Source organism: Thalassophryne amazonica, chromosome 17, assembly GCF_902500255.1.
Source record: "Thalassophryne amazonica chromosome 17, fThaAma1.1, whole genome shotgun sequence".
Lineage (NCBI taxonomy): Eukaryota > Metazoa > Chordata > Actinopteri > Batrachoidiformes > Batrachoididae > Thalassophryne > Thalassophryne amazonica.
Window position 1 is genome coordinate 57,341,039 of NC_047119.1, and position 26,119 is coordinate 57,367,157.

Consider the following 26,119-nt stretch of genomic DNA (forward strand, 5'->3'; position numbering starts at 1 on the left):
GCGCCTGAGAGCGCTGCACGACGTCCCGCTCCGTGGGAAGTCCTTAAAGCGACAGAATCACCTCAAAATCTCTCATCAGCTGTTAAAATTTTCACGGAAAACCAGCTTAATTTTTCGAACCGTGTCCACTTCGATGTGTCTCACAGGTTTAGAAAAAATTTTGATCAAACAAAGCGCCAGTCTCTCAGCAACTTCTCAGACAAAGGAATTCCGACAAGGGGCTGGACGACTCCTCCCACAAGGAGTGCTCACAGGCGAATGACGTCACCGACAGGCGTGGAAAAACTCACGCATGCGCACGAGGGTTCAAGCATGTCTGACGTAAAAACATATGAATGAAATCCATATAGTTTTTGAAAAAATAAAAAGGACCTATACTTTATTGACAGCCCTCGTATGTCATACGTCATAGAAGCCAATGGACGTCGACCTTGTTTAACCTTTACTTTGGAGACCAAGCATTCAACACTGTCAAAACTATTCCATTTATTAATCCTTTTATTGCAACCAATTACCCCTGTAGCTCATTAGAGGTCAGCTCCAGGATGGCTCCATATCTGAAAATAAACATTAGTTAATTTAGAATATGTGTGCCAAATTCCATGCTTTTTCACAAAATGAACACTTATTTGCTATGCTGCCTCACTATTGGACTTCAGCCTATTCCGTTTGTGGTTATTGATTGTCTTAATTTTAGTATAAGAAGTGGATTGTTCTAAAAGTGTATGACTTAGGTTTTTATTATTTATACAAAAGTTTTGTTTTGATGTTTTGCTTCTTATAATGTATGAATATAGGAACCAATGAACATAATTACAAATTAATCTGACTTCTTTAACCTCTCCCTGCATGAAATGTCATTCATTAACATGGTAATCACAGCACTAATTAACCCAGTTAATTCTCTTTTTCTCGCCCTTATAGGACAGAGCAGATTAACATTTTGCATCCATAAAATTAATGCAAAGCCTAGTATATTTGCACATTAAAATTTTATTATTGGAAATTTTTCTTTGATTATGGGAGTTTACTTTGTTTAGTGTTTTGATTCCTGGGAAAGACCTATAGTTAATATAATTAATATTTATAGCAATTGCATGGTGTTTTTGGTATATGTCACAGGACCTCCCAAAGTAGTAAAATAAGTAAAGTAAGTCCCTTCGGCTGCTCCCTTGTTTGCACTTGGGGTCGCCACAGCAAATCTGAAATGGATCTGCATGTTGAATTGGCGCAGGTTTTACACCGGATGTCCTTCCTGACACAACTCCACATTACATGGAGAAATGTGGCAGGGGTGGGATTTGAACCCGGAACCTCCTGCACTGAAACCAAGCGCGTTAACCACGTGGCCACCACCCCTCCCAAAGTAGTCAAATAACCCAGCAAATTGTACTCTCTCTCTCTCTCTCTCTCTCTCTCTATCTACATATATATATGTATGTATATATGTATATGTGTGTATATATGTATGTATATATATGTATGTTCTCCACTCAGATTGCAATAGCCAATCACAGCCTAGCCTTTCTGTCCATCATTTACCTGTATTTTGGCATGCTTGGCGCCAGAAAGTTATGTTGAATCCAAAAGGATCCAAAAGGCTAGGACCAAAAGTTATATTGGATCGGTTCCCACTGACCAATAGCGTTACAGCTTACTGCCAACAGCTAGCCAATCAGAGCACGGCATACGAAGGTCAGGAACTAGCAGACAGACACTAGTTGAAAAAATGGCAACAAACATGTCAACAACAGAAGAAAATTGTCTGCCATTGAGGTTTGCTGTATATATATATATATATATATATATATATATATATATATATATATATATATATATATATACACTCAACAAAAATATAAACGCAACACTTTTGGTTTTGCTCCCATTTTGTATGAGATGAACTCAAAGATCTAAAACTTTTTCCACATACACAATATCACCATTTCCTCAAATATTGTTCACAAACCAGTCTAAATCTGTGATAGTGAGCACTTCTCCTTTGCTGAGATAATCCATCCCACCTCACAGGTGTGCCATATCAAGATGCTGATTAGACACCATGATTAGTGCACAGGTGTGCCTTAGACTGCCCACAATAAAAGGCCACTCTGAAAGGTGCAGTTTTATCACACAGCACAATGCCACAGATGTCGCAAGATTTGAGGGAGCGTGAAATTGGCATGCTGACAGCAGGAATGTCAACCAGAGCTGTTGCACCTGTATTGAATGTTCATTTCATAAGCCGTCTCCAAAGGTGTTTCAAAGAATTTGGCAGTACATCCAACCAGCCTCACAACCGCAGACCACGTGTAACCACACCAGCCCAGGACCTCCACATCCAGCATGTTCACCTCCAAGATCGTCTGAGACCAGCCACTCGGACAGCTGCTGAAACAATCGGTTTACATAACCAAAGAATTTCTGCACAAATTGTCAGAAAACCATCTCAGGGAAGCTCATCTGCATGCTCGTCGTCCTCATCGGGGTCTCAACCTGACTCCAGTTCGTTGTTGCAACTTCGCACAGCCATTGAAGAGGAGTGGACCAACATTCCACAGGCTACAATTGACAACCTGATCAACTCTATGTGAAGGAGATGTGTTGCACTGCATGAGGCAAATGGTGGTCACACCAGATACTGACTGGTATCCCCCCCAATAAAACAAAACTGCACCTTTCAGAGTGGCCTTTTATTGTGGGCAGTCTAAGGCACACCTGTGCACTAATCATGGTGTCTAATCAGCATCTTGATATGGCACACCTGTGAGGTGGGATGGATTATCTCAGCAAAGGAGAAGTGCTCACTATCACAGATTTAGACTGGTTTGTGAACAATATTTGAGGGAAATGGTGATGTTGTGTATGTGGAAAAAGTTTTAGATCTTTGAGTTCATCTCATACAAAATGGGAGCAAAAACAAAAGTGTTGCGTTTATATTTTTGTTGAGTATATGTGTATATATGTATATTTTCTAAGAGTATGACTTAGATTTTTATTATTTATACAAAAGTTTTGTTTTGATGTTTTGCTTCTTATAATGTACGTGGTGTGTCCATAAAGTAACAGTCCTTTTATATATATATATATATATATATATATATATATATAGTATCACATGCAAAATATGTCAGGCTGTAGAAACAGCATAACATTTTAGAATCTACAGTAGCTCTTCCATTTGTGTTTTGCTGATATTTGTGTATGACCAGTGATGGGCACAGTTCTGCTAATCCGCTAACTGCTAATTAGCAAAGCAAACTTTTACGTTAGTGGATTAGCTTTTCAGCTAACTTAGCTTCCGCTAATTTAGTTCCTCTAACTAGGGAGGGGTGTTATTTCAAAAAATTTGGAAATCTATACATGTTTGCATGGAATATGGAATATACATGGAATAAACCATAGCAGGATAAATTTTGGGTCATTTGGTTCCAAAAACCCATATGGACGGAGCCAATGAAGATATCGGGTTCAAAAATCGCCAAAAATATTGACGAAAATGTCATATCTTGAGGACCGCTGCACCTAGAGACTTGAAATTTGGCTCCAAATGTTGCTTGACCCCAAGTTTATATTCAACTTCTATAGTAACAATAAGCTTATCTGGTGTTTTTTAAGAGTAATTGACCAAAAAACTAATTTCAGTATATATGTTACGATCAACTGTAACAAACAAAATCCATGTAGTTTTTATTTCAGGAACATCAGTTGAGTATAATCATCACATGTAAATAATGACATGGCCACAATGAACTAATTATAACCAACAGAGTGGTTTTCTACGTCAACAGCACATATACGACACACGTGTTAATTGAAATTTTCAAATGCTCCATATGGGTTTTTTGTAACCAAGTGACCCCAAATTTATCCTGCTATGGTTTATTCTGTCTATATTTCCATATTCCATGCAAACATTTATAGATTTCCACATTTTTGAAATAGCACCCCTCCCTACTCTAACTTTCAGTCCGCTGACATTTTTTTTTTTGCTGGTAAAGTGAGTAAAGTTAAACGGTTACCAATGTTTGTAAACCCTAAAATCATACGTTACTTCCTGTCTGTTGTGTGTCTGAAACAGTCAGGCTGGTGTTCTGTCGAGATGAGCTCCTAAAACGACAGTTTGTGTGCCTGCTTTAAAGATGCCGTGTACATGCAAATCTTTACTTTTAAAGTGAAAAGACACTTATTGCTGTATTTTATGTAAAGACAAAACTTGCGTGGGTTATCTTCAGGGGGACGCTCAACGCGACGGGTGAGGTGTAGATTTTACCAGGCGCGTTAAACGCAACATGGGTGAGCTGTTCCTGTGTTTAGAAACATAATACAGAGATAAACTGTGACTATTAATACTGCGATTTACTGCTTTTTATAAAGACGATGACCATGTTTGGGATTTTATTTTTATTTTTCTTGCATTTGTTTTGTGCTTATGAACGCAACTCTGTTAACGGTTTATAAATATACGAGTATAATACAGAGATAAAGTGTAACTTCTAATACTGCGATTCACTGCTTTTTATAAAGACGATGACCGTGTTTGGGATTTTATTTTTCTTGCATTTGTTTTGTGTTTGTGAACGCAACTCTGTTAACAGTTTATAAATATATAATACAGAGATAAACTGTGACTTCTAATACTGCGATTTACTGCTTTTTATAAAGACGATGACCGTGTTTGGGATGTTATTTTTTATTTTTCCTGCATTTGTTTTGTGCCTATGAACGCAACTCTGTTAATGGTTTATAAATATATAATACAGAGATAACGTGTGACTTCTAATACTGCGATTTACTGCTTTTTATAAAGACGATGACCGTGTTTGGGATTTTATTTTTTATTTTTCTTGCATTTGTTTTGTGTTTGTGAACGCAACTCTGTTAACGGTTTATAAATATATAATACAGAGATAAACTGTGACTTCTAATACTGCGATTACTGCTTTTTATAAAGACAGTGACCGTGTTTGGGATTTTTTTTTTTCTTACATTTGTTTGTGTTTGTGAACGCAACTCTGTTAACGGTTTATAAATGTTTAATACAGAGATAAACTGTGACTTCTAATACTGCATTTACTGCTTTTTATAAAGACAATGACCGTGTTTGGGATTTTATTTTTTATTTTTCTTGCATTTGTTTTGTGTTTATGAATGCAACTCTGTAAACGGTTTATAAATACGAGGTCTGTCCAAAAAGTATCGTACCTTTTTATTTTTTTCAAAAACTATATGGATTGAATCATGTGTGATTACATCAGCCAAGCTTGAACCTTTGTGAGCATGCGTGGGTTTTCCACGCCTGTCGGTTGCGTCATTCGCCTGTGGGCAGGCTTTGAGTGAGCACTGGTCCACCCCTCCGTCGGATTTCTTTGTCTGAGAACTTGCTGAGAGACTACTGCTTTGCTCCATGAAATTTTTTTTCAGAAACTGTTAGAGACAGGCAATTTGAAACCATTCGATAGATTCAGTGGATATCGGTAAAGATTCTGTCGGCATCACACGGATTATGGACTGTTAAAACCTTTTTAAAGATGGCCTACAGAGGCGGAGGGCACGCAGTGCGCCGAGCGGCCATTCGACAGGCTGGATCGACCAGATCATTTCTAACTGAACGCTGTGTTGATCCGGGACATCATGTGACTACCCCAGAAATGGCAACAGAGCTGGACATAGCACTTTTGTGGCACATTCCACTGTTACAGGAGATTTGTAATGAAAGATGTGCGGAGGATTTCGCGCGTCGGCACGAAGCAGCTCAGGACGCGCAGTAAAAAAAAAACACCTCCGTCTTGGAAGTCTCACAGGACATGTTGGGGCATGTCCAGCTGTTACACAATTTCTCGGATACTCACTCGACTGAAAGCCATCGAAAGCCGTCGGAATCTTCTGAATGGTTTCCAACACGGAGGTGTGTTTTTTTTTTTCTGCGCGTCCTGAGCTGCTTCGTGCCGACGCGCAAAATCCTCCGCACGTCTTCATTACAAAATCTCCTGTAACAGTGGAATGTGCCACAAAACTGCTAAATCCAGCTCTGTTGCCATTTCTGTGGTAGTCACATGATGTCCCGTATCAACACAGCGTTCAGTTTAGAAATGATCTGGTCGATCCAGCCTGTCGAATAGCCGCTCGGCGCGCCACGCGCCCTCCGCCGCTGTGGGCCGTCTTTAAAAAGGTTTTAACAGTCCATAATCCGTGTGATGCTGACAGAATCTTCACCAATATCCAACTGAATCTATCGAATGGTTTCCAACTGCCTGTCTCAAATCAAATCCATATAGTTTTTGAAAAAAATAAAAAGGTACGATACTTTTTGGACAGACCTCGTATATAATACAGAGATAAACTGTGACTTCTAATACTGCGATTTACTGCTTTTTATAAAGACAATGACCGTGTTTGGGATTTTTTTTTTTCTTGAATTTGTTTTGTGTTTGTGAACGCAACTCTGTTAACGGTTTATAAATGTTTAATACAAAGATAAACTGTGACTTCTAATACTGCAATTTACTGCTTTTGATAAAGATGAGGACAGGTGTTTGGGGTTATATTTTTAATTTGTTTATTTTTCATGCATTTATTTTGTGTTTGTGATCCAGCAGAACTCGAAACTTGCTTATCAGTAGCCGACAGATGTGACTGCGATCGACTCAGTACTTAAAGTTAGTGGTAACTTCCACAATATTTTAGTGGTTTAGCGCTATAAAAGTTAACTTTTCAGTTAGCGGCTTAATGGTTATCAAAGCTAACTTTTCGTTTAGCTGTGCCCACCACTGTGTATGATGCAGCTGTAAAATTTGGTTAAAAACAAAAGACTCAAAATCTAAGCATATGAAGTCTGAGAGGATGCGCTGGTGCTGCACTTGGCCGCATCAGGGAACCGCCACAGATCCTGGATGGCAACTACCTATACAGACACCCAATCACGCTCAAGTCTCAGCGTGCTTTGGAACAGTCAGATGGTCTCACTTCAATCTAATATTCTGGCAATATCTTCTGTTGATTTTTTGTTGTTGTTGTTGTTGTTTATTTGTTTGTTTAAAAAAAGACATCCAGAACACCAGGAGGTTCATTAAGAGTTTTATGAGGATAAAATAAACAGTAACATAAGAAGCATGAAAATATTTCAGTTCTAGATTTCAATTTATGAACGGCTTATATAAAAAAAAGAAGAAAAAAATAAAACCTCATAAGGTTTCAGCTGGTGATGATGCACTGAGATTGACATTTCATTTTGGAGCGCGGCTGCGGCAGCATAGTGTAATCACAGTTCAGGGCTCCAGTATTTTTCAAAACGTGTCAAAGTGGCTTTGACAGATGTGGTCTGACCGCCAAGCAGGAGCGACTCCACATGCAGCCAGAAGCTGCGGCACCTTGGCTACAGACCTGGACAGAGATCTATATTGGCCTCATTAAGACACGTGGCAAGAACGAGAGCAGAGTGCGCAACCAGACAGAAGTTGAGATTGCCTCCGTGTGTGTCCATCTCTAATGTAAACCCTCCGTCCGACCTGCCACTCGGACATCTGCAGGATTCCTCTCTGCCTGGTTGCTGCTGGTCTTAATTAGACCACTATGTCTTTGTCGAAGACAGACAGTCTTCCCTCTGTGCAGCCTTATGTTGGCCTAAAACCCATGTCCAGCACTCCAAAGGACCCAAGCTGCTCCAAACTGTCAGGATTGGACTCGCGGGACTGAACACAATACTCTTACATACAGCACCAAGCATCCATGTTCTCAAACTTAGTTCCTTCAGATACAACAAGACCTTCATCGGTATCGGACGTCCAGCTACCAGGGTCCAATTGTGACTGAATGCAGCTGAATAACAGAGTTCCTGTGTGGCTGCCATCATCTTTGCCAGCGCCTCATGAGGTGAATGCGATTAGGGAATAACCCTGTTGTGTCTGATGATTTGCGGATGTTAATGCTGGACTTTACGGTCGCAAATTGTGTTTTACCGATGATGCGTAAACAGCTATTTACGACCATAATCCAGCATTAGTAAGTCCCTTCGGCTGCTCCCTTGTTCGCACTCGGGGTCGCCACAGCAAATCCAAGGTGGATCTGCATGTTGAATTGGCACAGGTTTTATGCCAGATGCCCTTTCTGACGCATTGAAGTGAGACGATCTGACTGTTCCAAACCCGGAGCCTTCTGTACTGAAACCAAGCGCCTTAACTACTTGGCCACGACCATAATCCAGCATTACCATTCGCAAATCATCAGACACAAGGGGGTTATTCCCATTCTAATCAATTTCCAACGTTTGCAGGGATCCGAGTCCACCACTGAAGGCTACATCTTAATCCGCATAATAATATAGTTTGGTAAAATGTTACGTAGACCAAGGGTGTAGTCGGCTCATCAAAGCTTACCCTGGCAAGAGCATCTTCATGCCAAACTGGAAATTCTGTGAGCAGAATCCACATCACTACTTCCGTATGGTAGCTAAAATTTAATCCATTTCGGTGTCGTTGCTCCGCCAGTTGTTTTTTGTTCTTCTTCTACTTCTTTGTGTTTAATGGCAGTTGGCAACCTCTTGCTCTCAGCTGACAGCGCATATTGACATCTGCATAGCAACACGTGCAGACAGGGCGCAGAGTAACACATTAAATATCATTTACACGATATTTTATGGTGTGAAATCTCGCATGATTAACCAATCAGATTTGCGGAAAAAAATGTAATTGGATAAGAATGTTAAATAATCCATCTGAGCTGTGTTGTTGGAAAGGCGTCAATCATCCCTGAGATGTAGCGGCTTCACATGGACACGGTCTTTTCATCTCCCCATCTTTTAGTGCAGCTGATAACTGAAACAGTCTTTCAAATTGTGATACAAGCACCAAATTCGGCATAAATACTCCTTAGACATTACTCATTTAAAAAAAAAAAAACGGCTGCCACTTAAATTTTCAATAGGCAGCCAGGTAAGGGTCAATTGAAGAATTACACAGGGGTCAAAATTTTAAAATGCTTAAATCACATTGAAACTACACCACATTACTTGTCTGATCATAAAGATTCAAAAGGGTATAGCTTGGACTATCTATGACTGAATGTTATGGCGTTATGGGGTAAAACAGCAAGAATTGTGAGAAGGTCAGTTTCAGTTTGTACAGAGGTCAAAAGTTAACGTTGCTCCAGTTTTGGTAAAAGTGATGCAAATTATTGGTTTAGCTAATAGGATAATAAATGGAATCGTTTTGACAGTGTTGAATGTTTGGTCTCCAAAGTAAAGGTCAAACAACGTCAACGTCCATTGGATTCTATGACGTGATATATGTTACGCCGTAACATGATAACTAAGCATGACACATAGTGCAAACTGTTCCTTTTTAAAACCCTGTTCACCAATAATTTGCATCATGTTTTAACAAAATTGGAGCAACTTTAAATTTGACCCCTGTACAAACTGAAACTGATCTTTGTCACCATTCTTGCTGTTTTTATCCCATAACTACATAGAATTCAGTCATAGATAGTCCAAACTATACCTTTTTGTAAGCTTTATGATCAGGTAAAAAAAAAAAAAATGTGGTGTAGTTTTCAATATGATTGGAGCATCTTTTAATTTTGACCCTATGTATATCTTCAGTTGTCCCCTACCTGACTGCCTATTGGAAATTCAAGTAGCCAGTCGGTTTTTCAAAAGAGGAATGTCTAAGGAGTATTTGTGTCAAATTTAATGCTTGTGTCACCATTTGCAGGATTCCACTCTAAATATTCTCTATCTGCTGCACTATTTGTAGAGTCATTCTGGGCCACGAGAGTTCACATCTGCATTATGCAAAACCATGTCTGAGAGTAAACATTGGCAGTGTGGTATTTCAGACGGTGCCGTGGTGCTTTAGGAATTCAACACGTGCCACCTGTTTATACCGCAGAGTCATGTCAGATGGGTGGAAAACTTTGTCATCAGTCAGTCGGTTGGGTGAAGTCTGAGCATTGAAAATCTGACTTTTAGTGAACTGACTTTTATAAAGGTCCTCTTCTGTCAATGGCGTGGTGTTTTCTGGGCCAAATTTGCATTTCAATTTGTTTGGCAGAGGTTCTAGTTTTAGAAAGGTGAGAGTCTACGGGCGGGAAGAACACGGCACGCTTGCTACACTGCCATGCATATTATTGACAGCGAGAAAGAGTGCGAGCAAGGGATTAATTTTGCTCCATCAGTGTTTGACCTTTTGTGGTGTAATTTAACTTTGCAGAGAAGGCTTCTTGTCAGGACAGACGAATAGACACCACTCTACAGGTGTCTGAGTGGGAGATCGTACACAAACATGAGCAATGTTCATGAAACTGTTTGTGCCACAAAGAAACAAACTGATAGAAAAACAGAATTTGATCCTTTCAGCTGAAAGGCCTCATGCAGAATCAAGGCATAACCCAAAGAAAGTTTGTGGGATCAACTTGCTCTCTTGTAGTCATTTTATAGGTAATTAAGAAATTTTCTCTGAATATGATCCACTGGTTGCTAGACACCTTGAACAAGGAAATCCTCTCCAGCAGGAGATGTCAATGTTTCAAACGGTGAAAATGCCGGAGAGAAGTTTATGCAGAACACAATGCCTTCACTGCCGACTGGCACCAAAGATATGCTTTGGTCCATTTGGCTTTTTTCCTCCATTGATGTTGTGCGATCATCAGGGTTATACCTGTGTGCCATCAAGTAGAATTACGCAAAAACTAGGTAACAGTACCCACTGGCATGAAGATAGTATTGCAAGCTAACATGTTACCTTAGTGACCTTGATTGTCACCCAAATGATTAACCTACAGCTGACCTTGCCAGGACAATTCTAGGATTTACCTACATTTGTGTCACATTTGATCCAAATTGAGCTGATGTACCTTGTTAGGTTGAACTCAGCAAAAGACCAATTCCAGAACTCGCCCACATATGTGTGCCCAGGTCGATGCAATCGTCAGGAAAGCGTAAGTTTTGTCCTTTGTCCTCTATGACCTTTACCATGATGATTGACCTTTGGCAAATTTGACATTACCAGGCAATTCCAGAGCCCATCTTCATAGATGTGCCACATTTGGCATAAATCCAAGGGATAACTTCCGTTTTGACCTCTCGACTGGATCGACCTTGATATGGATTTTGCCTGAGCAATTCCCAGAATCAGGTCCATATGGTGCAACGTTTGGTGGAAATTAGAATTTTTCACCTTTGACCCATATTACCTTGCTCTTTGCCAAACAAACAAACAAAAAAGTATTTTAAAAGTGTTTTGTGAGGTTGATGTCCACCACATATCAAGTTGGGTGGATATCAGCCAAAGGACGAAAAGACTGAAATGTCTTGACCCTAATAAACAACACAAACCCCTTGCGAGATCACCCTACATGCACACAACAAGTGGAGTGGAAACTGGCCCAAGCACCTCAGAGGAGGCCCCACTGCTCCAGTGACATGGATATTTTGAGTAATAAATAATGTGTTTACCAGTCTTGTATAAGTACCTCAAAATGATACTTTAGTGAAAGTACAAGTATCTTACCATAAAATTACTTTGGTAAAAGTTTAAAATCTCCTTTTTGAGGTAAAGTCTTAAAAGTATCTGATATTTACTTTTCTTAAGTATCAAAGAAAATTTCTCATATAAAATGTACTTTAAGTAAAAGTATGAGTAAAAGTAAAATCCAAATGAGTGGATATTGAAACAGTGACACTAAAAGAAAGCCAGTGTGGTGTCTGGAGAAACCAGGAAGGGCCTCAGCCCCTATAAAAGGCTGGATCTGCCTCTGGCGGAGCATTTGGTGTTGGTGACCGGGATGAGTGAGCAACCGGTGGATGTATATAGTTGCAAGTAAAGTTGCTGGTCTTCTTCTGAAGACCATGCAGCCTTTTTTCCTGGATGATCCACACACACTTTTCGTTAAACACAACAGCCAGGCTTTTGTGAAACAGAACAGTCATTTATAGTTACACAGGTGTGCCAAAATTTAAGGAAAAGTAAAAAAAAACAAACAAACAATGCAAGCATCACCACCACCAACCACTGCAAACAGGTGGTGGGTATCGATTCAAATTTCAAGAATTGATTTGATTCCAATTCTTAAGATTCAGAATCGATTATTCCAATTTTGATCCATTATCGACTGGGGTTTGTGTTATTAAAAACCGTTTTTTTGAGTTGTCCCTGATTGTCTAGTTATGCAACATATTAATACTACTTCAGAAATTTGGCCCTCAAAATGCAGGCAATATTGTTTCAGTTAGAAATTAAAACATTTCAGGGGGAAATCGCCCCGGTCTCCCCTACAAAACTCACACCTGCAGCACTCGCTGTGCGGCACGCTACAGGAGAAGAACGTGGCAGGAAAGGTTCTTCTGCAGGAGGAGAAAGCAGCTATGGGAAAAGTTCTCCGACACACCAGAGAACCTTTGTGCGGAAATGACACGTTATGAGGAACGGAGAAAAAAAAACACTGTGTGAATTAAACACCAGATGATTCTCCTTTCTTGACTGCAACAATCTTTAAATGGCTTTGAGAGAGGTTGATGAATAAATTGTGGACACGTTGCTTCTAAATCTGAACCAGTGAGTCCACAATCAGTGTAAAGAAATGATAATTTTTCCGTTCAAAGCAGCCATGCCGGGCAATTTTGTTGGTACTGAAGTTTTCCCCTTAACTCTGATCGTGTGCTGGATTCCAGCAGGAACCGATCCATCTGTATATGGGTGATTCTTAGACTATGGGCACTTATTATGTCCTTTGATCATATTGTATGAAAAACAGAAAAAAGGGAAAATTTCACACTTTTATAGTTATCTTTACAATGAAAGTGTGTTAAGAAATTTGTTCTAGTAGTCTATGATGACTTTTTCACCTTTTTTCAGCATCATTATATGCAAATATTGCTGTTTTGTGCTTGTCCCACACCCAGACTTTTGATCTTCAATGATAAAAATGAATGGTAAAGAAACGTTTTTTCTAATGTTTTAAAATATCTCTGAATAAAATATCAGTAAAATAATCAAAACATAATGGGGTATTCAATGTCGTACAACTGTTGTGAATTTTTTAAACAAAATGTAGTTGTCCCACACTATTGCCGTAATTTCCACCACAACACTAATGTCCCTTTAAACAGTTTATATGAAAGATTGTTTGGGTAGTTTCTATGGAGATAAACAGTGACATCAGAGCACATGTATATAGTGCCAAATCACAACAAACAGTTGCCCCAAGGCACTTTATATTGTAAGGCAATGGTGTGGTGAAAATTACATTTACGGGTGATTCTTAGACTACGGGCACTTATTATGTCCTTTGATCATATTGTATGAAAAACAGAAAAAAGGGGAAATTTCACACTTTTATAGTTATCTTTACAATGAAAGTGTGTTAAGAAATTTGTTCTAGTAGTCTGTGATGACTTTTTCACCTTTTGTCAGCATCATTATATGCAAATATTGCTGTTTTGTGCTTGTCCCACACCCAGACGTTTGATCTTCAATGATAAAAATGAATGGTAAAGAAACGTTTTTTTCAAATGTTTTAAAATATCTCTGAATAAAATATCAGTAAAATAATCAAAACATAATTGGGGTATTCAATGTCATACAACTGTTGTGATTTTTTTAAACAAAATGTAGTTGTCCCACACTATTGCCGTAATTTCCACCACAACACTTTAAACAGTTTGTATGAAAGATTGTTTGGGTAGTTTCTATAGAGATAAACAGTGACATCAGAGCACATGTATATAGCGCCAAATCACAACAAACAGTTGCCCCAAGGCGCTTTATATTGTAAGGCAATGGTGTGGTGGAAATTACATTTACAAGGCCAATAGTACCCGTAGTTAAAGAATCACCCTTACAAGGCCAATAGTGCCCGTAGTTAAAGAATCACCCATATGTGTGTGCGTCAGTGTGTGCGCATTTGGAGTCCAAAGCGCAGATGGTTTTCACCCTCCAGAGTCTTCCTCCTTTTCAGCGGGGGCGCAGATTCAACCTGTCATCTTTGATATTTTTTTGTCTTTTAAAATTGTTTTATGTCAAACACGACACTTGATGCAGCAGGGGCAGAAGGCGCAGCGCTCCGGCTGAAGAGTACTGTATCTCTTCCTGGTGTACAGCTGCGCTCCAGCTTACTTTCACCTCAGCAAACAGGCATTGCCCAATCACATTTCTTCTACTTTTACATTGTAGTAACAAGTAACGAAGATGTTTAAGGGAAATGTATCGGAGTAAATAGAAAAGTAAATAAGGAAGTAAAGTACAGATACGTCAAAATTCTACTTAAGTACAGTAACAAAGTATTTCTACTTTGTTACATTACAACACTGTTAACCTTGACGCAGATTTCAAGAAGTGTTCAGCCTCAGCAGAGTTTGTGCTGTCTCAGCTCCCTTCTGGTTTCAACATGGATTCCAATAGATTTTGATGTCACCTGTGAGACTTGTCATAGTGACAAAACCTTTAACGTTGGCTTTCATTTCTAGCCAGCTTGGTCTCGTCCTCCTGACACCAACATCTCACTCCATCAAAAATGACATTCATTCGATACACACGCACACACACACACACCATTCATTTCCAACATAGGTGAATACTGCGGCTGTCGCTTTTCACCCTAATTTCGGAAATTGGCGCTTTGCTTAGAAACTATCACTGGAACAGAAACATGTTCACACCTACGGACAATTTAAAATTTCCAATCCACATAACCTGCATGTCTTTGGATGTGGGATGAAGCCAGACCACCTGGAGGGAACCCACACAAACACGGGGAGAACATGCAAACTCCACAGGTGGGAATCAATCCCATGACCTTTTTTGTGAGGCAACAGTGCCAACCACTAATCCACCCTGCTGCCCCATAAAAACATAAATCAACATAATTAAAATACAAATAGACATAATTAAAACATGAATAGACTAAATTAAAACAAAAATAGACATAATTTAAACATAAATAGACATGCATAAACATGCACCACAGATAACAATGAACAATAAATTTGAAATAAAGAAGAGAAAGCCTATATACACAGGTATACAGATAATATTTACATGTTTGTGTAATTGTGTAGAAGTTTGACCATTATGAGTGCTGCATGTTTGTTCAACATACTGATGGCTTTCTGGAAAGAAACTGTTTCTTAGTCTGGTGGTTTTGGTGTACAGTGATCTGTAGCATCAACCAAAGGGGAAGGGTGAGAAGAGGGTGAATCCTGGGTGAAAGGAGTCACTGTTGATGCCACTTGCCACCCATGTCCTCACTTTGAAGGAGTACAGGTCCTGGATGGAGGGCAGGTTGGCACGAGTGATCTTCTTCACGGACCTGATTGTTCTCTGCAGTCTGTTCCTGTCTACTTTGGTTGCTGAACCAAACCAGATGGTGATGGACTGGCAGAAGACAGATTGTCTTATGGCCACCAGCAGCTCCTGTGGCAGGTTGAACTTCCTGAGGTATATCTTTTGCTGGGCCTTCTTCACCACTATGTCTATGTTGGCTGTCCATTTCATGTCCTGGGAGATGGTGGTGCTCAGAAACCTGAATGAGTGCACCATAGACACAGTGCTGTTGTGGATGGTGATTGGGGGGGGGGGTGAGGGGCTGGGCTCCTCCTCCTGAAGTCCACTGCTATCTCCACAGTTTTTAGAGCTCCAGATTGTTCAGACCACACCAGAGGACCACTTGTTCCACCTCTGACCTGTCTGCAGACTCGTCACCGTCTCACATGAGGTTGATGACCGTTGTGTCGTCCATAAACCTGAGGAGTTTGACAGATTGATCACTCAAGGTACAGTCGTTAATAGCAGTGGGGACAGCACACAAGATTAAAGGAGGCCGGGAGGAAGCCAAAGACTTCAAACATGGATAAACATTTTAGAGGAAAACATCCATCATTAGGACTGGACACCCCATTAGTCAGATCACTGTAATTACATCGTTCAGCAAATGTACTGAAATTTGTCTTGATGACACAACTGCAGTGGTATTGACCATGAGGGCAGTTGAACACTGAGCAAAACTTTACATGAGCCCTGCAGATCTGTACTAAATGCCACAACCTGGAATCTATGGGCTTTAAAAAAGACCAGTTTGGGTTGAGAGAAGATGACAAATTATGGACATGCACAGACGGTTCTATTACACAGGTACTGTTTAGACTTGTAGCAATCATCACAATTCAGACAAGCCACAATAAACAAGCACTGGCCTGGAAAGCCCAACTGACCAAGAAATCAATGGAGAGGATATTTGACCCGGTGAGACAGAATGTAAACCCCTGCGACTGTGAGAGAAAGAAGAACCCAGGATTCAGAAGAAGGACCCGGCTTGAAAATGGTATTTAGACCAGTGAAACAGAAGAAGGAGGAGAAGGGTGAGTTGATCCAGTACAAATGAGAGAGTGAACCAGTGCGACAGTGAGGGAGTGAACCAGTGGGACTGAGAGAGAGTGAACCAGTGTGATAGTGAGAGAGTGAACCAGTGTGACAGTGAGAGAGTGAACCAGTGCGATAGTGAGGGAGTGAACCAATGCGATTGAGAGAGGGAACCAGTGCGACAGTGAGAGAGTGAACCAGTGAGAGAGTGAGGGAGTGCGACAGTGAGCGAGTGAACCAGTGAGGGAGTGAACCAGTGTGACAGTGAGAGAGTGAACCAGTGCGACAGTGAGGGAGTGAACCAGTGAGAGAGTGAACCAGTGCGACATTGAGAGAGTGAACCAGTGCGACAGTGAGGGAGTGAACCCGTGCGACAGTGAGAGAGTGAACCAATGCGATTGAGAGAGGGAACCAGTGTGACAGTGAGGGAGTGAACCAGTGCAACAGTGAGAGAGTGAACCAGTGCGACAGTGAGGGAGTGAACCAGTGAGAGAGTGAACCAATGTGATTGAGAGAGTGCACCAGTGCGACATTGAGAGAGTGAAACCGTGCGACAGTGAGAGACTGAACCAATGCGATTGAGAGAGGGAACCGGTGCGACAGTGAGCGAGTGAACCAGTGAGAGAGTGAGGGAGTGCGACAGTGAGCGAGTGAACCAGTGAGGGAGTGAACCAGTGCGACAGTGAGGGAGTGAACCAGTGAGAGAGTGAACCAGTGCGACAGTGAGAGAGTGAACCAGTGCGACAGTGAGGGAGTGAACCAGTGAGAGAGTGAACCAGTGCGACAGCGAGAGAGTGAACCAGTGAGAGAGTGAGGGAGTGCGACAGTGAGCGAGTGAACCAGTGAGAGAGTGAACCAGTGCAACAGTGAGGGAGTCAACCAGTGAGGGAGTGAACCAGTGCGACAGTGAGGGAGTGAACCAGTGCGACAGTGAGTGAGTGAACCAGTGTGACAGTGAGGGAGTGAACCAGTGAGAGAGTGAACCAGTGTGACAGTGAGAGTGTGAACCAGTGTGACTGAGAGAGTGAACCAGTGTGACAGTGAGAGAGTGAGCCAGTGTGACTGAGAGTGTGAACCAGTGTGACTGAGAGAGGGAACCAATGCGACAGTGAGAGAGTGAACCAGTGCGATTGAGAGAGGGAACCAGTGTGACTGAGAGAGGGAACCAATGCGACAGTGAGAGAGTGAACCAGTGTGACTGAGAGAGGGAACCAATGCGACAGTGAGAGAGTGAACCAGTCAGAGAGTGAACCAGTGCGACAGTGAGAGAGTGAACCAGTGCGATTGAGAGAGTGAACCAGTGCGATTGAGTGAACAAGTGCGTTTGAGAGAGAGAGTCCACAGAAGCATCCATTGTTCCCCTTCAACATAAAGTCCTTTAAACACAGGTAAAGCTCTTGAAACAATGGCTCCTCGATATTCATGATAGCAAAATATGCATCGTTTCACTGTAATTGAAAAATCCGTCTCGTGAGTGACGCCGAACGCCTGACCTTTGGCTACCAAGCCTGAAGCATTGTTTCTTCTCTCTCCGGAGCCTTCAGACGGGCCTTTCTGGCATTGTCTGTTCATGTCTGTTTGCATTTGAGGATACACTCATTTGAGACAGCAGGTCACTCCCGCAGTGCACATTTGCATTCAAGTGGGCTGTGCTCCTGTTCAAGTCTCTCTGTGCAGCGCCGACACCTCTCCTGCAGCATGCATAAAATCCTTAAAATAAAATAAAATCCTTTTTTAAAAAATTAAAATTCCTTATATGCTTTTTCTATTTCTCACCATCAGTGTGTTTGTTAAAGACAGCATACTAAAGTAATACACTCTTTTTGTTAGCCCAGTCACATCAAATATCTCCTAATTAAAGAAGAATGGTCACTTCCCTCTGCAGGAGTGTCTACTCTACTGGTTATGACTCCACGGGGAACATGGAGGAAGATCTGTGTGCCGTGCATCCATTGGCTCCCCTAGTTTTACTCCTTAAATTATTAAAACAAGGCTGTTTTGCCTCCTTGTATTCCACAGCGGAGCAGCTCTGGTCTCCTGACTCTGATATTACACACAGCCCTCTGCACGCTCGCCAGACACTGAGGTCCCAACCTGTCTGAGCTCCATTCTGATTGCCACCGCTCAGACTAATCTGCATTTATAAATAAACGTATTAATAAAGGATAAATGAATAAATAAAAATAAAACATTTACAGATAATCTGGCTTTTGACCAAGATGCTGCATGAGATTGTCTGCAAAATCCTGTAGTCACAAAGCAATAAAGGAGAAGTGGCACCAAGCCACTCTGCGTCATCTGCAGAGAGTGAAGATATTCTGTTTGTGCTTTTCCAACTGATGACAGCTGTATTGACCTGTTTCCCAGCATGCTGCCTGCTTTCATCAGCAACATTGATCAGCTGTATAACCACTCAGATTGGAGTCCCAGTGTCAGTGCTTATAGGTAGCAGGTCATGTGACTTTTTTTTTTTTTTTTTTGAGACACTGAAGACCGTAAGGTCCCCGCACGGCTGTCTAGAGGTGAAAGGTCAGATGTAGATGATGAATTTTCCTGCATGTGTTCCCTGTGTCTGACTTTAGTTAAATGTGTGATTATTCACTGGATTCAATTACATTGGTGTGATATTTGAGCTTGTTAGTGTAGAATCACAATTATACAAGTATTATACTCCTGTCACCTTGACGATTTAGCCAGCGTATGTGCAACCATTCGCATACGGAGTAAATATAAAGTCTTATTCTGACTTGTTTGTTTCAGTCGGATTCATCATCACAGCCTGACGAAAACTTCCACATCCATTCCACATAAAGCATACTGATTCTGGAAAACAACATCTGAAAATACTTTAATTCCTTGTCGTGGCTGAAGAAACAAGTCCCCGTGTAGTTTTCTGCTCCGGTGCGTGTCTCAGCCGGCACTTTGTGCCACAGCACATCATCAGAAACGTCTCAGCGTTTTCCACAGGCATCAGTCGATTCTGTCTGCACACGATGAAAATAAATCCCGTGATCCACAAAGACAAAAACAAAATAATGTTAACATTACTCTGTTTTGCCTCTGTGTGGAGAGGAGATGCCATGCGATAAAGTATACATGCTGGATGTCATGCTCATCAATATTTAAGTGTTCCACCTGCCAAACAAAGGGTTCTGCCTGCGGTGGAAACGCAAACCAAGCCAGACTTAACCGTTCCAACATGTATAATACCGTGCAGCACCAACCCAAACCACTTGGTGGAAACGGGGCTGTCAGCATACGCTGGTTAAATTGTCAAGGTCTGACAGGTGAATTAATTTATGCCAGTGTTTTTAATACGGTTGGTATATACATCGTCAAGGTGTGACAGGGCCATTACTTTGGGAAGTAGTTTGACAAATAATGAGGGAGACCAAGAAAGTGCTTTTCGAATAACTATTTTCTTGACAAACAAGAAGTTATTGTGTGTTGGCACTAAATGTCTACTCAGTTTTGTTCATTACATTTCTTTTTTAAAATATCCAATAAAAGTGTTTGTAAGATGGTCCAATGTGGAAGGAAAACTGCACGAAATATTTACGAAAGCTATTCTTTCATTATGTTTCATGACTTAATCACTCAAAGGCACATTTTTAAATACACAAATTTCTTTCATGCTCTGATTTGACCGTTTACGGAAGATTAAAAACAACTTCTTGCATGACACCAGGCCTGCGTAGAGTTGCACTGTGCTGCATCTTTAGTACGCAGGAATGGCTGCATAAGTTGAGCGCAGGGGGAAGGCTGGCCCACCTCTTCTTCTTCTGTGGCTTGGAACCTTCACCCCCAGCAAAGTTCAGCAGAATCCAGCATGATGAATAAAATCTAGCATCCTAAAAGGATTTTTCAACGAACTGGCGTAGGGTTGCGAACAATTGCGGAGGCATGGTGTACAGTAGCGCAGTGTTGCGTAGACTTGCGTAGAGCACTGTGTCCAGTTCTCTACACCGAAAGTCAGCCCATTTTGTGGACCCCTTTGTGTCCCTCAGTGTATTGCCACGTAGGGCTCCATAAGCTCGGCGTAGTCGGTACGCCGCATTACGCAACTCTACATTGGCCTACATTCTTGCATTTGAGTTGAGGCCACAACTTAAACACACCTAACTGATGTAGAATTCAAATCAAATCAATTTTATTTATATAGCGCCAAATCACAACAAACAGTTGCCCTAAGGCGCCTTATATTGTAAGGCAGAAGCCATACAATAATTACAGAAAAACCCCAACGGTCAAAACGACCCCCTAAGAGCAAGCACTTGGCGACAGTGGGAAACAAAACTCCCTTTTAACAGCAAGAAACCTCCATCAGAACCAGGCTCAGGGGGGCAGTCTCCTGCTGGGACTGGTTGGGGCTGAGGGGAGAGAATCAGGAAAAAGACATACTGTGGAAGAGCAGAGATCAATCACTAATGATTAAATGCAGAGTGGTGCATACAGAGCAAAAAGAGGTGAATAAAAAGAAACACTGGGTGCATCATGGGAAACCCCCCAGCAGTCTAAATCTATAGCAGCATAACTAAGGGATGGTTCAGGGTCACCTGATCCAACCCTAACTATAAGCTTTTTCAAAAAGGAAAGTTTTAAGCTTAATTTTAAAAGTAGAGGGTGTCTGTCTCCCTAATCCGAATTGGGAGCTGGTTCCACAGGAGTGGAGCCTGAAAGCTGAAGGCTCTGCCTCCCATTCTACTCTTACAAATCCTAGGAACTACAAGTAAGGCTGCAGTCTGACAGTGAAGTGCTCTATTGGGGTGATATGGTACTATGAGGTCCCTAAGATAAGATGGGACCTGATTATTCAAAACCTTATAAGTAAGAAGAAGAATTTTAAATTCTATTCTGGAATTAACAGGGAGCCAATGAAGAGGCCAATATGGGTGAAATATGCTCTCTCCTTCTAGTCCCTGTCAGCACTCTAGCTGCAGCATTTTGAATTAACTGAAGGCTTTTCAGGGAACTTTTAGGACAACCTGATATAATGAATTACAATAGTCCAGCCTAGAAGAAATAAATGCATGAATTAGCTTTTCGGCATCACTCTGAGACAAGACCTTTCTAATTTTAGAGATATTGCGCAAATGCAAAAAAGCAGTCCTACATATTTGCTTAATATGTGCATTGAAGGACATATCCTGATCAAAAATGACTTCAAGATTTCTCACAGTATTACTGGAGGTGAGGGTAATGCCATCCAGAGTAAGGATCTGGTTAGACACCATGTTTCTAAGATTTGTGGGGCCAAGTACAATAACTTCAGTTTTATCTGAATTTAAAAGCAGGAAATTAGAGGTCATCCATGTCTTTATGTCTGAAAGACATTCCTGCAGTTTAACTAATTGATGTGTGTCCTCTGGCTTCATGGATAGATAAAGCTGGGTATCATCTGCGTAACAATGAAAATTTAAGCAATGCTTTCTAATAATACTGCCTAAGAGTCTAGCCAAAATACCAGCATTACTGAAGGCAGCCGAACATAAAGATATGTCTTTGGGATGGTTATGAATAATTTTTTCTCTAATAGTTAAAATTTTATTTGCAAAGAAAGTCATGAAGTCATTACTAGTTAAAGTTAAAGGAATACTTGGCTCAATAGAGCTCTGACTCTTTGTCAGCCTGGCTACAGTGCTGAAAAGAATCCTGGGGTTGTTCTTATTTTCTTCAATTACTGATGAATAGTAAGATGTCCTAGCTTTATGGAGGGCTTTTTTATAGAGCAACAGACTCTTTTTCCAGGCTAAATGAAGATCTTCTAAATTAGTGAGGCGCCATTTCCTCTCCAGCTTACGGGTTATCTGCTTTAAGCTGCGAGTTTGTGGGTTATACCACTGAGTCAAGCATTTCTGATTTAAGGCTGTTGTTTTCAGTGGAGCTACAACATCCAAAGTTGTGCTCAATGAGGATGTAAAGCTATTGACGAGATAATCTATCTCACTCACAGAGTTTAGGTAGCTACTCTGCACTGTGTTGGTATATGGCATTGAAGAACATAACAAAGACGGAATCATATCCTTAAACCTAGCTACAGTGCTTTCAGAAAGACTTCTACTGTAATGAAACTTATTCCCCACTGCTGGGTAGTCCATTAAAGTAAATGTAAATGTTATTAAGAAATGATCAGACAACAGGGAGTTTTCAGGGAATACTGTTAAGTCTTCAATTTCTATGCCATATGTCAGAACAAGATCTAAAGTGCGGTTAAAATGGTGGGTGGGCTCATTTACATTTTGAGCAAAGCCAACTGAATCTAATAATAGATTAAATGCAGTGTTGAGGCTGTCATTCGCAGCATCTGTGTGGATGTTAAAATCGCCCACTATAATTATCTTATCTGAGCTAAGCACTAAGTCAGACAAATGGTCTGAAAATTCACAGAGAAACTCACAGTAACAACCAGGTGGATGATAATAACAAATAAAACTGGTTTTTGGGACTTCCAATTTGGATGGACAAGACTAAGAATCAAGCTTTCAAATGAATTAAAGCTCTGGGTCGTTGATTAATTAATAAGCTGATTAATTAATAAGCTGGAGTGGAAGATTGCTGCTAATCCTCCGCCTCGGCCCGTGCTACGAGCATTCTGACAGTTAGTGTGACTCGGGGTGCTGACTCATTTAAACTAACATAATCATCCTGCTGTAACCAGGTTTCTGTAAGGCAGAATAAATCAATATGTTGATCAATTATTATATCATTTACTAACAGGGACTTAGAGAGAGAGACCTAATGTTTAATAAACCACATTTAACTGTTTTAGTCTGTGGTGCAGTTGAAGGTGCTATATTATTTTTTCTTTTTGAATTTTTATGCTTAAATACATTTTTACTGGTTATTGGTGGTCTGGGAGCAGGCACCGTCTCTACGGGATGGGTAATGAGGGGATGGCAGGGGAGAGAAGCTGCAGAGAGGTGTGTAAGACTACAACTCTGCTTCCTGGTCCCAACCCTGGATAGTCACGATTTGGAGGTTTAATAAAATTGGCCAGATTTCTAGAAATGAGAGCTGCTCCATCCAAAGTGGGATGGATGCCGTCTCTCCTAACAAGACCAGGTTTTCCCCAGAAGCTTTGCCAATTATCTATGAAGCCCACCTCATTTTTTGGACACCACTCAGACAGCCAGCAATTCAAGGAAAACATGCGGCTAAACATGTCACTCCCGGTTCGATTGGGGAGGGGCCCAGAGAAAACTACAGAGTCCGACATTGTTTTTGCAAAGTTACACACCGATTCAATATTAATTTTAGTGACCTCCGATTGGCGTAACTGGGTGTCATTACTGCCGACATGAATTACAATCTTACCAAATTTACGCTTACCCTTAGCCAGCAGTTTCAAATTTCCTTCAATGTCGCCTGCTCTGGCCCCTGGAAGACAATTGACTATGGTTGCTGGTGTCACTAACTTCACATTTCTCCAAACAGAGTCGCCAATAACCAGAGTTTGATCCTCAGTGGGGAATTCATGCAGACTTCAAACTGGATCAGCATATTTACTGAGAAATGGTGTGCCTTTACCTTCCCGTCACAATCGTCTGCTGTGGCTCGGCTGCCCACAGACAGTTGTTGTGTTTAATGACCCGCTGTGTCGTTACTCTCTGATCCCTTTCTGAAGCCCCTTGGGGGGGAGTTATCTTGCCAGCTTGATCGAGCCTGTGCAGTCACTTGGATCTCCCAGACAAACCCAGACAAAGAAACATAAAACTTTAATCTGTGATGAATCATCAAGTTTGTTCTTTTCCCAAACACAGTTCTAGTGGATGTGTTCTGGTAGGCGCGCACGTCGTGAAGTCAGATATGGCCCAAAAAACAACGACACACTGCTTTATGGCGTTACGACCCTCCGTTATGTTGTTAGCATCTTTCAGTACAAATTCCAAGCAGCACCTCAATTAGCTCAGAACATTGTAGAAGGTGTTTTTCTGGTTGTTACGTTTAGAATAAATGGCATTCCCTATCTGGAGCAGATTGCCTCTTACTTGTTAAAAAGGTGTTTTCGGCTTCTGATGGGAGATTAGCAGCAATTCTGCTTTCTGAATTCAGTGAAAAGGTCAATTCTCAGGAGGAAGAACGCTGAGGTGCTTGTCATCAACACAGAGAGACAAAGTGGCTGATCACAGCAGAATGGCTGGCATTTAAGACCGCCCTGTGGCCTGGAGGTTTGGTCATCCGTGTCAGAACCGGAGATCTGAACCCAAGCAGCCGCAGCGGGGGGAAATATAACGGGCAGAAGCCGAAATGTGCTGCAGTATGTTTTGAGGAATTAAAAGCTGCTGAGTGGAGTTCAAAAAGTCAGCTAGGAGGGAGTTCAAACAGACAATAACTCAGCTATTATGAGTAAGGAGGCAGCTGCGAAGGCTCCCTGGTGAATTTTAACAGATAAAATAGAGAGCAAACTTGCAGTAAAGGAAAACGATGCAGATGAACGGAGGCACCAAAGGTAGATTTCATAGTATTGAAGTACACTGAGAGGTTGTTGAGAGGTCTTGTGAAGAGCTGAGTCACCAGAGGATACAAAAGCATCAGACGCATTGAGCTTGAATGTAGCGTAGACAGACATTTAATGCAGCATTTTATTGCGGAAAATACAGAAATATGGAGTTGAGTGTTATCAGCGTATTAAAAAATGTAGTGTGCAGGTGGAGACGATGGAGTAGAAATATGGAAATTGTTACTGTTGCTATTGTTACCATTAAAATACTGTGATGTTATTAAGGAAGACAGGAAAGAATTTTAATTTGGGAGGTCCATAAGTATTTGGACATTAAACAGTCCCTTTGCTTTGTGTAAGACTGATCCTGTCAGGTCTGAGAAGCTATGCAGGCTCAGTCCTGGACCTCTTAGGGAGACCAGAGACTGTGCTTGTTCTCTCAGGTAAAACTGGAGTTGTGTCAGGAAGGACTTGTGGCAAATCCCAGTGTGGGTCTGTTCTAGTGTGATGAAGGCCATCAGGGGTCGCTGTGCATGTGGTAGTCAACAGGCCTCACTCCCCTGACAGCCAAAGAACACTCTGGCCACTGAGACCAGAGCCTGGGTTTTTAACTGACTGGTCAAAGCGTCTGCCTCCTTTGCCAGAGTGTGAGTTCGCGTCCCGAGGGAAGCGAGTGGGAGAAGACAAACAACAACACAACGCAGAAGAGAGAGAGCAAAGCCACCACACTGGCCCCGCTGTGGTGACCCTGAATTAAAAAGGATGCAGCTGAAAGATGGACAACAGCATTAGTATTTGGACATTCCCTGTCCCATTTCTGTCTTCATAATGAGTTGGTTGCTATAGTTAGCAGGTCAGTCATCATTTGGATAGGTAGACAGGCATAAATACAACCCCAGTTCCAATGAAGTTGGGACTTTGTGTGAAATGTAAATAAAAACACAATGTAATAATTTGCAAATCCTCTTCAACCTATATTCAATTGAATACACCACAAAGACAAGATATTTAATATAGTTATATATGATGTCTTTTTCTTCTGTCTTATATATGCTTTTTTCTTGAGCCACTTGGGTAGGTAGGGAGAGTTCCCATGGGATTAAAAAAGCTTTTCAACCTACCATCCCTGGTTCTCAAGACCAGGCACCTAGTGGCTCCACTCTACTCTTTTCTACTCTTCTATTTTACGCTTCCTTTTTAGATATTTAGATATACCTTAGTATACTAGAATAGTTTCACCTTAGAATTGGAATATAATATGTAAAATATACCTTACTGAATTTTCATGTAATTTGGTCACTTTTCAAAGGGGTCAGACAAATCAATA

General features: G+C 41.2%; 1 long non-coding RNA gene across 1 annotated transcript; it reads left to right on the plus strand.

The window, feature by feature from the left end:
* Nucleotides 1-1,224: 1,224 nt before the first annotated feature.
* On the plus strand, nucleotides 1,225-25,428 carry LOC117530150. Its single transcript, XR_004566197.1, has 3 exons — nucleotides 1,225-1,366; nucleotides 11,791-11,796; nucleotides 25,418-25,428. It is a non-coding gene; the product is annotated as an uncharacterized LOC117530150 (long non-coding RNA).
* The last annotated feature ends 691 nt before the right edge of the window (nucleotides 25,429-26,119 follow it).